The 11,820-nt window shown below is 45.1% G+C and overlaps 2 long non-coding RNA genes across 2 annotated transcripts in view; one reads left to right on the top strand and one right to left on the bottom strand.

The window, feature by feature from the left end:
- The first annotated feature begins 281 nt into the window (after nt 1–281).
- LOC127575095 (uncharacterized) overlaps nt 282–11,820 on the top strand; it is a 149,298-nt gene continuing 137,759 nt past the window's right edge. The window contains exon 1 of the long non-coding RNA XR_007957011.1: nt 282–293. This is a non-coding gene — a long non-coding RNA (uncharacterized LOC127575095). The remainder of the gene's footprint in view (nt 294–11,820) is intronic.
- The window catches only part of LOC127575096 (uncharacterized), a 53,356-nt gene continuing 43,901 nt past the window's right edge, over nt 2,366–11,820 (bottom strand). The window contains exon 3 of the long non-coding RNA XR_007957012.1: nt 2,366–5,845. This is a non-coding gene — a long non-coding RNA (uncharacterized LOC127575096). The remainder of the gene's footprint in view (nt 5,846–11,820) is intronic.

Raw genomic sequence — 11,820 nt, 5'->3', positions numbered from 1 at the left:
GAATACGTATCTGGAGGTATCAGATTGGCATGGGTAGAGGATTGGGTATAGGCAGAAAGCAGCAAGTATTGATAAGAGGGTCATTTTCGGGTTGGAAACCTCTGACCAGTATGATACCACAGGGGTTCACTTTTGAGATGACAACAGTTTACAACACAAGTTAATGACTCAGAGGAAGCAATAGAATTGGGTTGTTTTCTCTGGAGCAGCAGAGGCTGAGGGGAGACCTGATAGAAGTTTATAAGATCATGAGAGGCATAGGTAGAGTAGAGAGCTGATATCTTTTTCCCAGGGTGGAAATGTCTAATACTAGAGGGCAAGCATTTAAGGTGAGAGGGGGTAAGTTCAAAGGAGATGTGTAGGGCATTTTTTACACAGAGAGTGGTGGGTGCCTGGAATGCGCTGCCAGGGGTGGTGGTGGAGGCAGATACGATAGAGGTGTTTAAGAGGCTCTTAGATAGGTACATGAACGTGCAGGGAATGGAGGGATATGGACCATGTGCAGGCAGAAGGGATTAGTTTAGTTAGGCATTTAATTATTCATTTAATTAGTTCGGCACAACATCGTGGGCCGAAGGGCCTGCTTCTGTTCTATGTTCTATGTAAGAAAATGCACGGTTGCCAGATTTGCAGATGATACAAAAATAGCTGGGAAGGCAAGTTGCAATGAGGATACAGTTTACGGGAGATATTCGTGGATGAGTGGGCAAAATGTTGGCAAATGGAATATAATGTAGGAAAATGTGAGGTTACTGATTTTGGAAGGATGGAAAAAAAGAGCAGAATGTTATGTAAATGAAGGAAAGCTGCAGCACAAAAGGATCCGGGGGTCCTTGTGCATGAAAGCACACATGTGCACGGATAATCGTGAAGGCTTACAGAATGTTGGGCCTTATTTTGAAGGGGTTGGAGTATACACGTAGGGAAGTCCTTCTGCAACTCTACAAGGGACTAGTGAGACTACATCTAGACGCTGCAAACAGTGTTCAACCCCTTATTTAAGGAAAGATATTATTTCATTGGAGGCGTTTCAGAGAAAGTTCACTGCGAAGATCCCAGGTATGGATGGATTGTATATGAGGAAAGGTGAAACCAGTTTGGATTGTACTTACTGGAGTTTAGAATGAGAGGCGATCTTACTGAAACATATAAAATTCTTACAGGGGAGTAGATATGGTAAATGGTGAGGGGATGTTTTCTCTCATGGGAGAGTCCAGAACCAAAGGCATGGTCTCAGAATAAAGGGCCACCCACTTAAGATGGAGATGAGGAAGAATTTCTTCTCTCAGTCATTGGAACTCTCTGTCACAGAGTCTGTCATGTGGGACCACATCAGATCCCTGTGCTTAGATCCAGCAAGTGCACAACCCTCAATGAACTCCTTATCACCCCCTCAATAAGTTCAAATTATACTGCTCAGTTATGACCTTCCCTTAACAAATCCACACTGCTGTGTATGTGTCTTCTGAAATGATAATGGCCGTCAACCTACAGAATTTTCCTGATAGTTTACCCATGTTAGGTTGAGTGGCTTACAAAGCCCCTCCTTCCATTTTCAAACAACAATACAACATCAGCAAATTTCCTGTAGTCCAACTTCAGAAAATGGTGGCCGGAACCCCTATCATTTTGTCTCCAGCTTCTCAGAACCACCTGGGACGCACTTCATTTGCGATGGTAAGTGGATGGAGTGAGGCAAATCGAACATGAGTTGTACAGCAGAGAAACAGGCCCTTCGGCCCACCGTGTCCATACTGATGTTTTGCCCATCTACACTTGCCTGCATTTGGACCGTATCCTTCTATTCCTTGCCTATTTAAGTATCTGTCTGAATGCCTCTTAAGCATGGTGATTGTATCTAGTTCCAGCACCTCCTCTGGCAGCGAGTTCCAGTTATCAACTATTCTCCGTGTAAAAAAACCTTACCGCTAAGATCCGCACTAAATCTTCTACCTCTCACCTTAAAACTATGCCCTCTTGTTTTCAATACCCCTACCATAGGATAAAGATTCCTATCTATGCCTCTCAGGTCACCCCTCAGCCTCTTTCACTGTCCTCCAATCCAGGCAACATCCTGGTGAATCTCCTCTGCACTCTCTTCAGTGCAATCGCTTGACCTAATTGAATGGCGGAAGGGGTTCGAGGAGCTGAATGGCCTCCCCTGTTCCTCTGCTCTGTGCTTCTTGTGGTAACATACAGTTGGCCAGCTGATGGATTACGTGCAAGGGAAAGATGTTGCGAAAGATTAATCAAAGTGTATTTTGGTTTAAGTGCAATTATATCTCTGAATGGGAAACGCTGTCCCACACAATAGAAGCTAATGACTTAACGGATTCAGCTGTTTGTGGGTTCTCCTGAGGATTCTAACCATGCCTAAGAAGTGGTCTGACTCGAGATTAAGGTATGAAAAAATTGACGCTTTATTTCATGTTCCCGAGACTAAACGAAGGATATTGAAACATAATCTAACCTCTGTGCAATCAAAAGTCCTCACAGAGCGGGCGATCAGGTTTCAAGCCCTGTTTTTAGGATCATAAAGCTATTGCATTGGTGGCACACACCTGGCTCCCTCCTCCGCACAGATCTTGCCTAACTAAGCACCTGCTCGCAACAGAGTGACTTCAAATATAAAGGGTCGCTCGATAGACTTTGCTCCTGTACTGCTTTATATGTAGATGTGCTGCCCACTTTGACACAGGGGTTGCTGGTTCTGTCTCTCACCACTCTCTCAGTTAGTTCGATCCTTTAGACTATTGTGACTACTGTTGCCTTCCATCCTTGAATAGCCCGTCATCTATCACTGTTGAAGTCAAAGTCAAGTTTATTGTCATGTGCACCAGTACATGTGTGCACAGGTACAATGAAAAACTTACTTGCAGCAGAATCACATAGCATTAGACACAACATTCACAATAAAAGCATAAATTAAACATAAATTATACATAATTTTTTACAAGAAAGGACACAATTAGAACAACAAAAAGTCAATTTTAGTGCAAGGTGATCAAAGCGGTCACAGTGTTGCTAAACTGTAGTGATTAGGGTTGTGCCAGGTGGTCCAAGAACCAAATGGTTGAAGGGAAGCAGCTGTTCTTGAACCTGGTGGTGTGGGACTTCAAGCTTCTGCCCGAAGGCAGCTGCGAGAAGATGGCATGGCCCGGATGGTGGGGATCTTTGATGATGGGTGTTGCCTTCTTGAGGCAGCGCCTCCTGTAGATACCACCGATGGTGGGGAGGGATGTGCCCGTGATGTATTGGGCAGAATCCACTACTCTCTGCAGCTTCTTACGTTACTGCGCATTCAAATAAAAGAAAAGTTTGTATTTCTAATCTCCTTATTCAAAGTGGGAGGGGTGCAGAAAGCAGGAACCTGCAGGCTAGTTACCTTAACATGTGTCATAGGCAAAGTGTTCAAAGCTGTTATTAAAGACATTATACAGTAACACCCTGATAATCCAGTCCACTTGGGGCTTTGGTGTGCTGGACTGGCAGATTTCATGGACTATTGGATGTTATCTCTATTAAAACCATTCAAGGGGGCACAGTGGTGCAACTGGTAGAGCCACTGCCTCACTGTGCCGGAGACCCGGGTTCGATCCCGACCTCGGGTGCTGTCCGTGTAGAGTTCTCCTTCTGACCACATGAGTTCCTCCCGGTGCCCTGGTGTGCTCCCACATCCAAAAACGTGCAGGTTGGTAAGGTTAGTTGGCCACTGTAAAAAAATTGCTGCAACTGTGCGGGTGAATGGTAGAATCTGGGGGGGAGTGGATGAGAATGTGGGAAGAATATAAAATGGCATTAGTGTAGGATTAGTGTAAATGGATGGTTGATGGTCGGCATGGACTCAGTGGGCCGAAGGGCCTTTTTCTGTGCTGTACCTCTCAATGTACTTTTATTTCACACTTTATAGATGTTACATTGTATTATAATAAATTTTCCAGTGAACCAGAAATGTTGAAAAGGAGTGGGAAGGAAAATGAGAACTGGGGCCAGTGAGTGGATAGAGATCGCAGCAAATATCACCTGGTGAGCCAATACTTCTGTGTCGTTGAATTGTGGATAATTGGAGTTCTACTGCAGCAGGACATGTAGGAAAATTCAAGGTCATCAGGTACATCAACGTGGATCATGAAATCAAAATCATATTAGAACATAGAAGACAGAACAGTACAGAACAGGCCCTTTGGCCCACCATGTCTGCGCTGACCATGATGCCAAATTAATAATCCCTTCAGCCTGCACATGATCCATATGAGACAATCTTCTCCATGGATTGTCACCTTGTCGTGGTGGAGAAGCTGGTGTGGTCCTGAGATCCCGAGAGCGATGCCACCTGGTAGGGTCACCCATGGCGGTGAGGTCGATGGTGAGGTCCCTGACAAAGAACAATCCAACGAAGACCTCAACGGTGGAACAGGCGGACAAAGTTATTTTGAACTCAACGGCTGTGAAGGCGGATGAAGGCTGCAACAAATCCATCAGCTCCAATCGTCGTGGTTTCCATGCCATTGGAATCAGTTGGTTGATTTGTGAAGTATCGTGTGCTTTTTGTAGTGCAACATCAAGTACACCTTAAACAAATACACGCACAGGTGTCTTCACTCTGTGGGCTACTTCTCAAGTCTTTTGGCGATTGGGGGAGGGCGATGGGAGCAGGCAATGTGATGGTTGGAAGCTCCTAGTCAAGAACCGGCATGAAAGTGGTGAATACTTGAGCCAAGATTGGACTCATAAGCCACTTGAGAGCCTATAAATAGATTAACGGAACAAAGACCATCATCCTCGACCTCGAGGGATAACCACGATGACGACAATCCATATCCCCCCATTCCCTCCATATTCACGTGCCTGTCTTATAGCCTCTTGAATGCCATTATTGTATCTGCTTCCACCACCGCCCCTGGCAGCATGTTCCTGGCACCTACCACTCACTGTGTAAAAAATCTTGCCCCACACATCCCCTTTAAACTTTCCCTGTCTCACCTTAAATTTATGCCTTCTAGTATTCAATGTTTCTGGGAGAAAGATTCTGGCTCTATGCCTCTCGCAATTTTATAAACTTCTATCATGTCTCCCCTCAAACTCCAGCACTCTAGGGGAAATAACCCAAGTTTGTCAAGCCTCTCCTTACAGCTATTTGATCAATTTACTGAGGGTCTTCGAGGAAGTAACACATGCTATGGATAAAAAGGAACCCAGTACTGTAACTGGATTTCCAGAAGGCATTTGATAAGGTGCTGCATCAAAGCTTGTCTTGCATACTGTTCAAACATATCAATTCATTACACAGTGCATTGAGGTAGTACATGGTAAAACAATAACAGAATGCAGAATCAAGTGTAACAGCTGCAGAGAAAGTGCAGTGCAGGCAGACAATAAGGTGCAAGGTCATAACAAGGTAGATTGTGAGTTTGAGAGTCCATTTTATCATACTAGGGGACTGTTCAATAATCTTATAACAGCGGAATAGAAGCTGTTCTTGAGCTTAGTGGTATGTGCTTTCAGGCTTTTGTATCTTCTGCCTGATGGGAGGGGGGAGAAGAGAGAATGTCCAGGGTGGATTTGGTCTTTGATTCTGTTGGTTGCTTTACCAAGCAGCGAGAAGTGTAGACAGAGTCCATGGAGGGGAGGCTGTTTTCTGTGATGTGCTGAGCTGTGTCCACAACTCTCTGCAGTTTCTTGCGGTCATGGGTAGAGCAGTTGCTGTACTAAGCCGTGATGTATCCAGATAGGATGCTTTCTATGGTGCATCGATAAAAATTCATGAGGGTCGATGGGAACATGCTGAATTTCTTTAGCCTCCTGAGGAAGTAGAGGCGCTTGTGAGCTTTCTTGGCTGTGGCATCTATGTGGAACAGAGTACATGTAAGAAATGAGTCTTTTTCTGACTGGCAACATGTACAATAGTGTGCACAGGGACTGGAGCAACAATTTAACAAGTGACTTGGTTAGAAGCAGCAAAGGTACAGCAGCTAAATCTGCTGATGATGCAATGATAGGTAAGAAAGTAGGTTATGAAGAGGATGGACGAAGGCCAAAAAGGATTGAGTGAGTCAGCAAGGATCTGGCAAATGGAGTACAATATGTGAAAATATGGCTTGTCCTTTTTTTGTCATGAAAAATTAAAATAAAAATATTTAATCTAAATGGGAAGAGATTGAAGTGTACTGAGATGTCATGGTGGTTGCTCTGCAAGAGACCAGTGTGCAGCTCTAGAAGTAATCAGGAAAGCTAATGGAATATTATTGTCTACTTTTAGGGGAATTGAATTCAAATGTAGGGAGATTATGCTCCAGTTATATGGAGCATGTGGCTCACTGTGTATGGTATTGGTCTCCTCAGTTAAGGAAAGATGTGAATGTTTATTTTGTTTTGTTTGGTTCTGTGTGTTCTTTTATGTATAATTCTTGGATAATTTAAATATAATTTATGTTAAATTTCTGCTTTTCTTCTGAATGTGGTGCCTCTAATACCATGTGCCTGTGATGCTTCTGCAAGTAAGTTCCTCATTGCACCTGTGCATACATGTACTTGTGCATTTGACAATAAACTTGACTTGACTTGCTTTGGAAGCAGTTTGGAGAAGGTGTATGAGCCTAATGAAAAACACGATGATGCTGGAGGAACTCAGCAAGCCAGGCAGCATCCGTGGAGAAAAGCAGGTGGTCAATGTTTCTGGTCAGGACCCTTCTTCAGGACTGAAGATAGGAAAAGGGGAAGCCCAATGTATAGGAGGGAAAAGCAGAGCAGTGATAGGTGGACAACAGAGGGGAGGCAGCGTGGGCACAGGGTGGTGATAGGTAGATGCAGGTAAGAGATTGTGATGGGCAGGTGCGGGGGAAGAGGGGAGAGCAGATCCACAGGGGGATGGGTCAAAGGTAAGGAGAGAGAGGAAAATAAAGGCTAGGAAAGGGAAGAAGAGAAGAAGTATGGTTGGGGGGGTGGGGGTGTTGTGGGGAAGGTGGGGTGGGGGTTACTTAAAGTGGGAGAATTCAATTTTCATGACGTTAGGCTGCAAGGTTCCAAGATGGAAAATAAGGTGCTTTTCTAGTTTTTCATCCAGATTCCAGCATCTGCAGTCCTTTGTTTCTCCAGGAGATTTAAAAATCAGACTCAGATTAGTTTATTGTCATCTGCACCAGGGTGCCATGAAATTTCTTGCCCCTGTGAAGCTCACAGAGTAGACAGTGTACATGGTAATAAGAAATTCAACAATAAATACAGCAACGAGTGTAGAAACAGTGGAATGGTGCGAAATGGATGGGTGGGGGGTGGGGGGGGTGTGGAAGAGTGAACGAGGGAGTTGCAGAGAGAGCGGTCCCTGCGAACGGCAGAAAGGGGTGGGGAGGGGAAGATATGCTTGCTGGTGGCGTCCCGTTGGAGATGGCGGAAGTGGCGGAGAATGATGTGTTGGATACGTAGGCTGGTGGGATGAAATGTGAAGACAAGGGGGACCCTATCCCTGTTGGGTCTCGGAGGGGTGGGGGTGAGAGCAGAGGTGCAGGAACTGGCAGTGATACGGGTGTGATCTCTCCCGACCACAGTAGGGGGGAAGCCTCTGCAGTCCTTTGTTTTTCTGTACTTGCCTAACACCTGGAATGGGCAGGTTATTTAATGAGAGGTTGGAGAAGTAGGAGTGTATCCACGGGAGTTTAGATGTGACTGGTTTGACAGATAGATCCTGAGCATTCTTGGCCATGTGGATGTTTCCCCTTGTGAGAGAATTAGAATTGCTTAAAAATTAGAGATTGTCCAATTAAGACAGAAACATGGTAAGTATTTTCTCTCAGCTGTCTGTGAGTCTTTGGAACTCACCTCCACTAAGGATAGTGGAAGCTGAATCTTTGAATATTTTTAAGGCAGAGGTAGACAGGCAGTTGATTGGAAAATGAGTAACTTAGTAAATTCGTTTATTATTGTCACATGTACCAAGGTACAGTGAAAAATTTTGTTTTGCATGCCATCCATACAGATCATTTCATCACATCAGTGCATTGAGGTAGTACATGGGAAAAGCAATAACGGAATGCAGAATAAAGTGTTACAGTTACAGAGAAAGTGCAGTGCAGGCAGACAATAAGGTGCAAGGAGGTAGATTGTGAGGTCAAGAATCTATCTTATCGTACAAGAGGTCCGTTTAATAGTCTTATAACAGCGGGAGAGCTTTCAGGCTTTCAGGCTTTTGTATCTTCTACTTGATGGGGGGGGGTGAAGAGAGAATATCCAGGGTGGGTGGGGTTTTTAATTATCCTGGCTGCTTTACTGTGGCAGCGAGAGGTGTAGACAGAGTCCATGGAGGGGAGGCTGGTTTTGTTGATGTGCTGGGCTGTGTCCACAACTCTGCAGTGAAAGGTTACCACAGGTAAGTGAAGTTACAATCATAGCGCAAAGATAGACTAGACTAAAGAGCCAAATGGCCACCTTTTGGTCCTAACTCATAAGGTCAGGCAACACAGAAACTGGCCCTTCGGCCCATCATGTCCATGCTGACCTTTTAGTCCATCTATACTAATCCCATTTGCCCACATTAGGTCCATATCCTTCTATGTCTTGCCTATTTAAATGTCTATCTAAATGCCTCTTAAGCATAGTGATTGTATCTGATTCCACACCTCCTCTGGCAGCGAGTTCCAGATATTAAGCTCTCTCTGTGTCAAACACTTTCCCATCAGATTCCCTTTAAAATTCCTTCCCCTCACCCTAAACCTTTCATTTGTTTCTGATACCTAGGACAGCCCAAAGCCTTCAACTGATTTAGAAATATTTCTGAAGTGTTGTCAATAGTTTTTTTTTGACTTTAGGACCCTATATTTGCTGCTCACAATGCTATCCCATACACCTTTGCAATGGAGGGATTGCAGGAGTTAAGCTACAGACAGCAAGCCCCCACAAACTTTAATGTGATAATGACCAGAGCAGAATGAATACAATTTCTGTTTCCAGACAATAATAACTTGCATTTATATTTTGCCTTTAATCAGGAAAAACTCCTAGACCCTAGAGCAGGGTGTATTGGAACAACGTTAAGTACTAAACCATGGGAGGAGACATCAGGACTGGTGGCCAAAGGATTGGTCCGAGGTTTAGGGACCGTCTCGAAAGAGGAAGTGGAGGTTAAGGTAGGAAATTTGAAACCATACAGTTCAGGAAATGGAGCAAATAAATTCGAAGAAGAGACCAGAATTAGAGGAGAGCAGAGATCGTGGTGGGTTGTGGGACTAGAAGAGGTTACAGAGATATTTAGAGAGTGATCTGAAAATATGGTTGAATGTTTTTAGTGCCTGCATGGGTCATGGTTGGAGTTATTTTTGGTGGTGCCTTCACATGAGGTGACCTATTGTTGGGAAATATGTGTGGAGCTGAACTTAATCAACAACGGTGTGTGTTTTCATTGCTATGTGGAGTTTGTCCTTAAGTTAATCGTTAGTGGATGGGAGCTGTGACAGAACTTGCCCTGTTTCCCAATGGAGGCTTTCCTTCTTCCTTTGTTTCCTTTGGTTTCTTTCTCCACCTCCCAGATGGCTAGGCATGGCCTCAGTGTCACCGCTGGTGCAGAGCCGCACCCAATACCCAGCCCAACGGTCTGAAAGACCTGTGACCCAGACAGGCAGAAAGTCCCAGCATGGCCCACATACACAGCACAGGAAGAGGCCACGGCTTATCTTCTCTGTGCCATGACACCCTACAGGCTGTTTAGAACCCTGGTGCAGGCCGTTGCTGGGTTACCGATGGATTCCATTATTATGGACGTCCATAAGTCGATTTTGTCCCTAAATCGGAAAATACACAAAAATGACTCGATACAGTAACTATACCTCCAAAGTACTGGGTCATAATCATAGAGCCACGCAGCACGGAAACAGGCCCTTCGGCCCAACTTGCCCATGCCGACCAAGATGCCATCTAAGTTACTCACGGTCACCCACATTTGGCCTGTATCTCTCCAAACCTTTCCTATCCACGTACTTATCAAAATGTCTTTTCAGTGTTGTTGTTGTACCCACCTCAACTACTTTCTCTGGCAGCTAACTACAGGAAGGATATCAGTAAGATTGAAAGAGTGTAGAGAAGATTTACTAGAATGTTGCCGGGTCTTCAGGGGCTGAGTTACAGGAAAAGATTGAACAGGTTAGGACTTTCTTCCTTGGAGCGTAGAAGAATGAGGGGAGATTTGATAGAGGTTTACAAAATTATGAGGGGTATAGACAGAGTAAATGCGAGTAGGCTCTTTCCAGCTAGATTGGGAGAGATAAGTATGAGAGGACATGGCTTTAGGGTGAAAGGGGAATGGTTTGGGGGAACATTAGGGGGAACTTCTTCACTCAAAGAGTGGTGGGAGTGTGGAATGTGCTGCCATCTGATGTAGTACATGCGGGCTCACTCTTAAGTTTAAGAATAAATTGGATAGATACATGGACGGAAGAGGTCTGGAGGGTTATGGACTGGGTGCAGGTCAATGGGACTAGTGGAATAAAGTTTTGGCACAGACTAGAAGGGTCGAATGGCCTGTTTTCTGTGCTGTAGTGTTCTATGGTTCTAGCTCGTTCCACATACCCACCACCTCTGAGTGAAGAAGTTGCCCCTCAGGTGCCTGTTAAATCTTTCACTTCTCACCTTAAACCTATACTCGCTAGTTTTTTGTTCTCCTTCCCTGGAAAAAAAGACTGTGTGCATTCACCCTTTCTGTACCCTGTTCTGCGTCCGTTGTGATGTAGGGTTTAGACAAGGCTTAGAAAGGTACAGTCCTCAGGCTGGCAAATGGGATGAGTGTAGATGGGCAAAAAGGTCAGTGGTGGGCCGAAGGGCCTGTTTCTGTGCTGTACAACTCTATGACACTATGACTCTGTGTGTACAAGGACTGGAGCAGTGCTAGGTGTGTGGGGTTCTGGTATGGCACAGGTAGGAGTTGCGTTTGGGTGTTAAGTGGTGGTCCATTCTGAAGGAGGTGAGATTGTTGAAGCCTACTCTGAGCTTGACTGCCTGTATAAAGTCATTAGGGTCATAGAGTCATGGAGTTATACACACAGAGACAGGCCCTTTGCCCCAACTCGTCCATGCTGACCAAGGTGCCTACCTGATCCAGTCCCAGTTATCTGTCAGTCTACACCTTTCCTATCCATGTACCTCTCTAAATGTCCCCTCCACTGCCTGTCAAAGGTGCTTCATGACACAGTACCTGTGACGAAAGGTCTCGGCCTGAAACGTCGACTGTCCATTTCCCTCCATTGATGCTGCCTGACCCGCTGAGTTCCTCCAGCACTTTGTGTGTTGTTCATGACACAACTGCTTGTTTTGTTGGGCACCCCAAGTTTCACACCTCCATTTCACTCACTACAACTTCCAGAGCCACATCAGAGCAGCTGTCCATTTGTGTCGGACCTTTACCATGACTCGTGCCGGCCCGAGCTAGTGACGGTTTCTCTTGCAGTGTGCATTTTCCCAGTACATCCGACATAACTGCCCAGTGTCTTTCACGGGGGAAAGTGGCACTCGGCCAGCTCTGAAGGATTAAAGTCCTCCATTTAGTTATGGATTCATTTAGCCCAGGCACATTCAACGTGAAGAGAGGTCAGGGAAAGGAATTCACACATTATCTCAGGAATTTGCCTTGCAAACTACAATAAAGAGAAATCATATTTGGCAAATGCTGAAATGCAATTGGCATTCTGTCACTTTGTAGTCTGGTGGCTTATCGCAGAGTGAGTGAGAGTGGGGCAGGAGAAACAAGAGAGATAGGTTGATATACGGCTAGAGTCATAGAATCCTACAGCACAGAAATGGGTCCTTTGGTCCATCATGCCCATGCCGACCTTTTTGGCC

The sequence above is a fragment of the Pristis pectinata genome, chromosome 10, assembly GCF_009764475.1.
Source record: "Pristis pectinata isolate sPriPec2 chromosome 10, sPriPec2.1.pri, whole genome shotgun sequence".
NCBI lineage: Eukaryota > Metazoa > Chordata > Chondrichthyes > Rhinopristiformes > Pristidae > Pristis > Pristis pectinata.
This window is presented reverse-complemented; position numbering and strand designations above follow the sequence as displayed.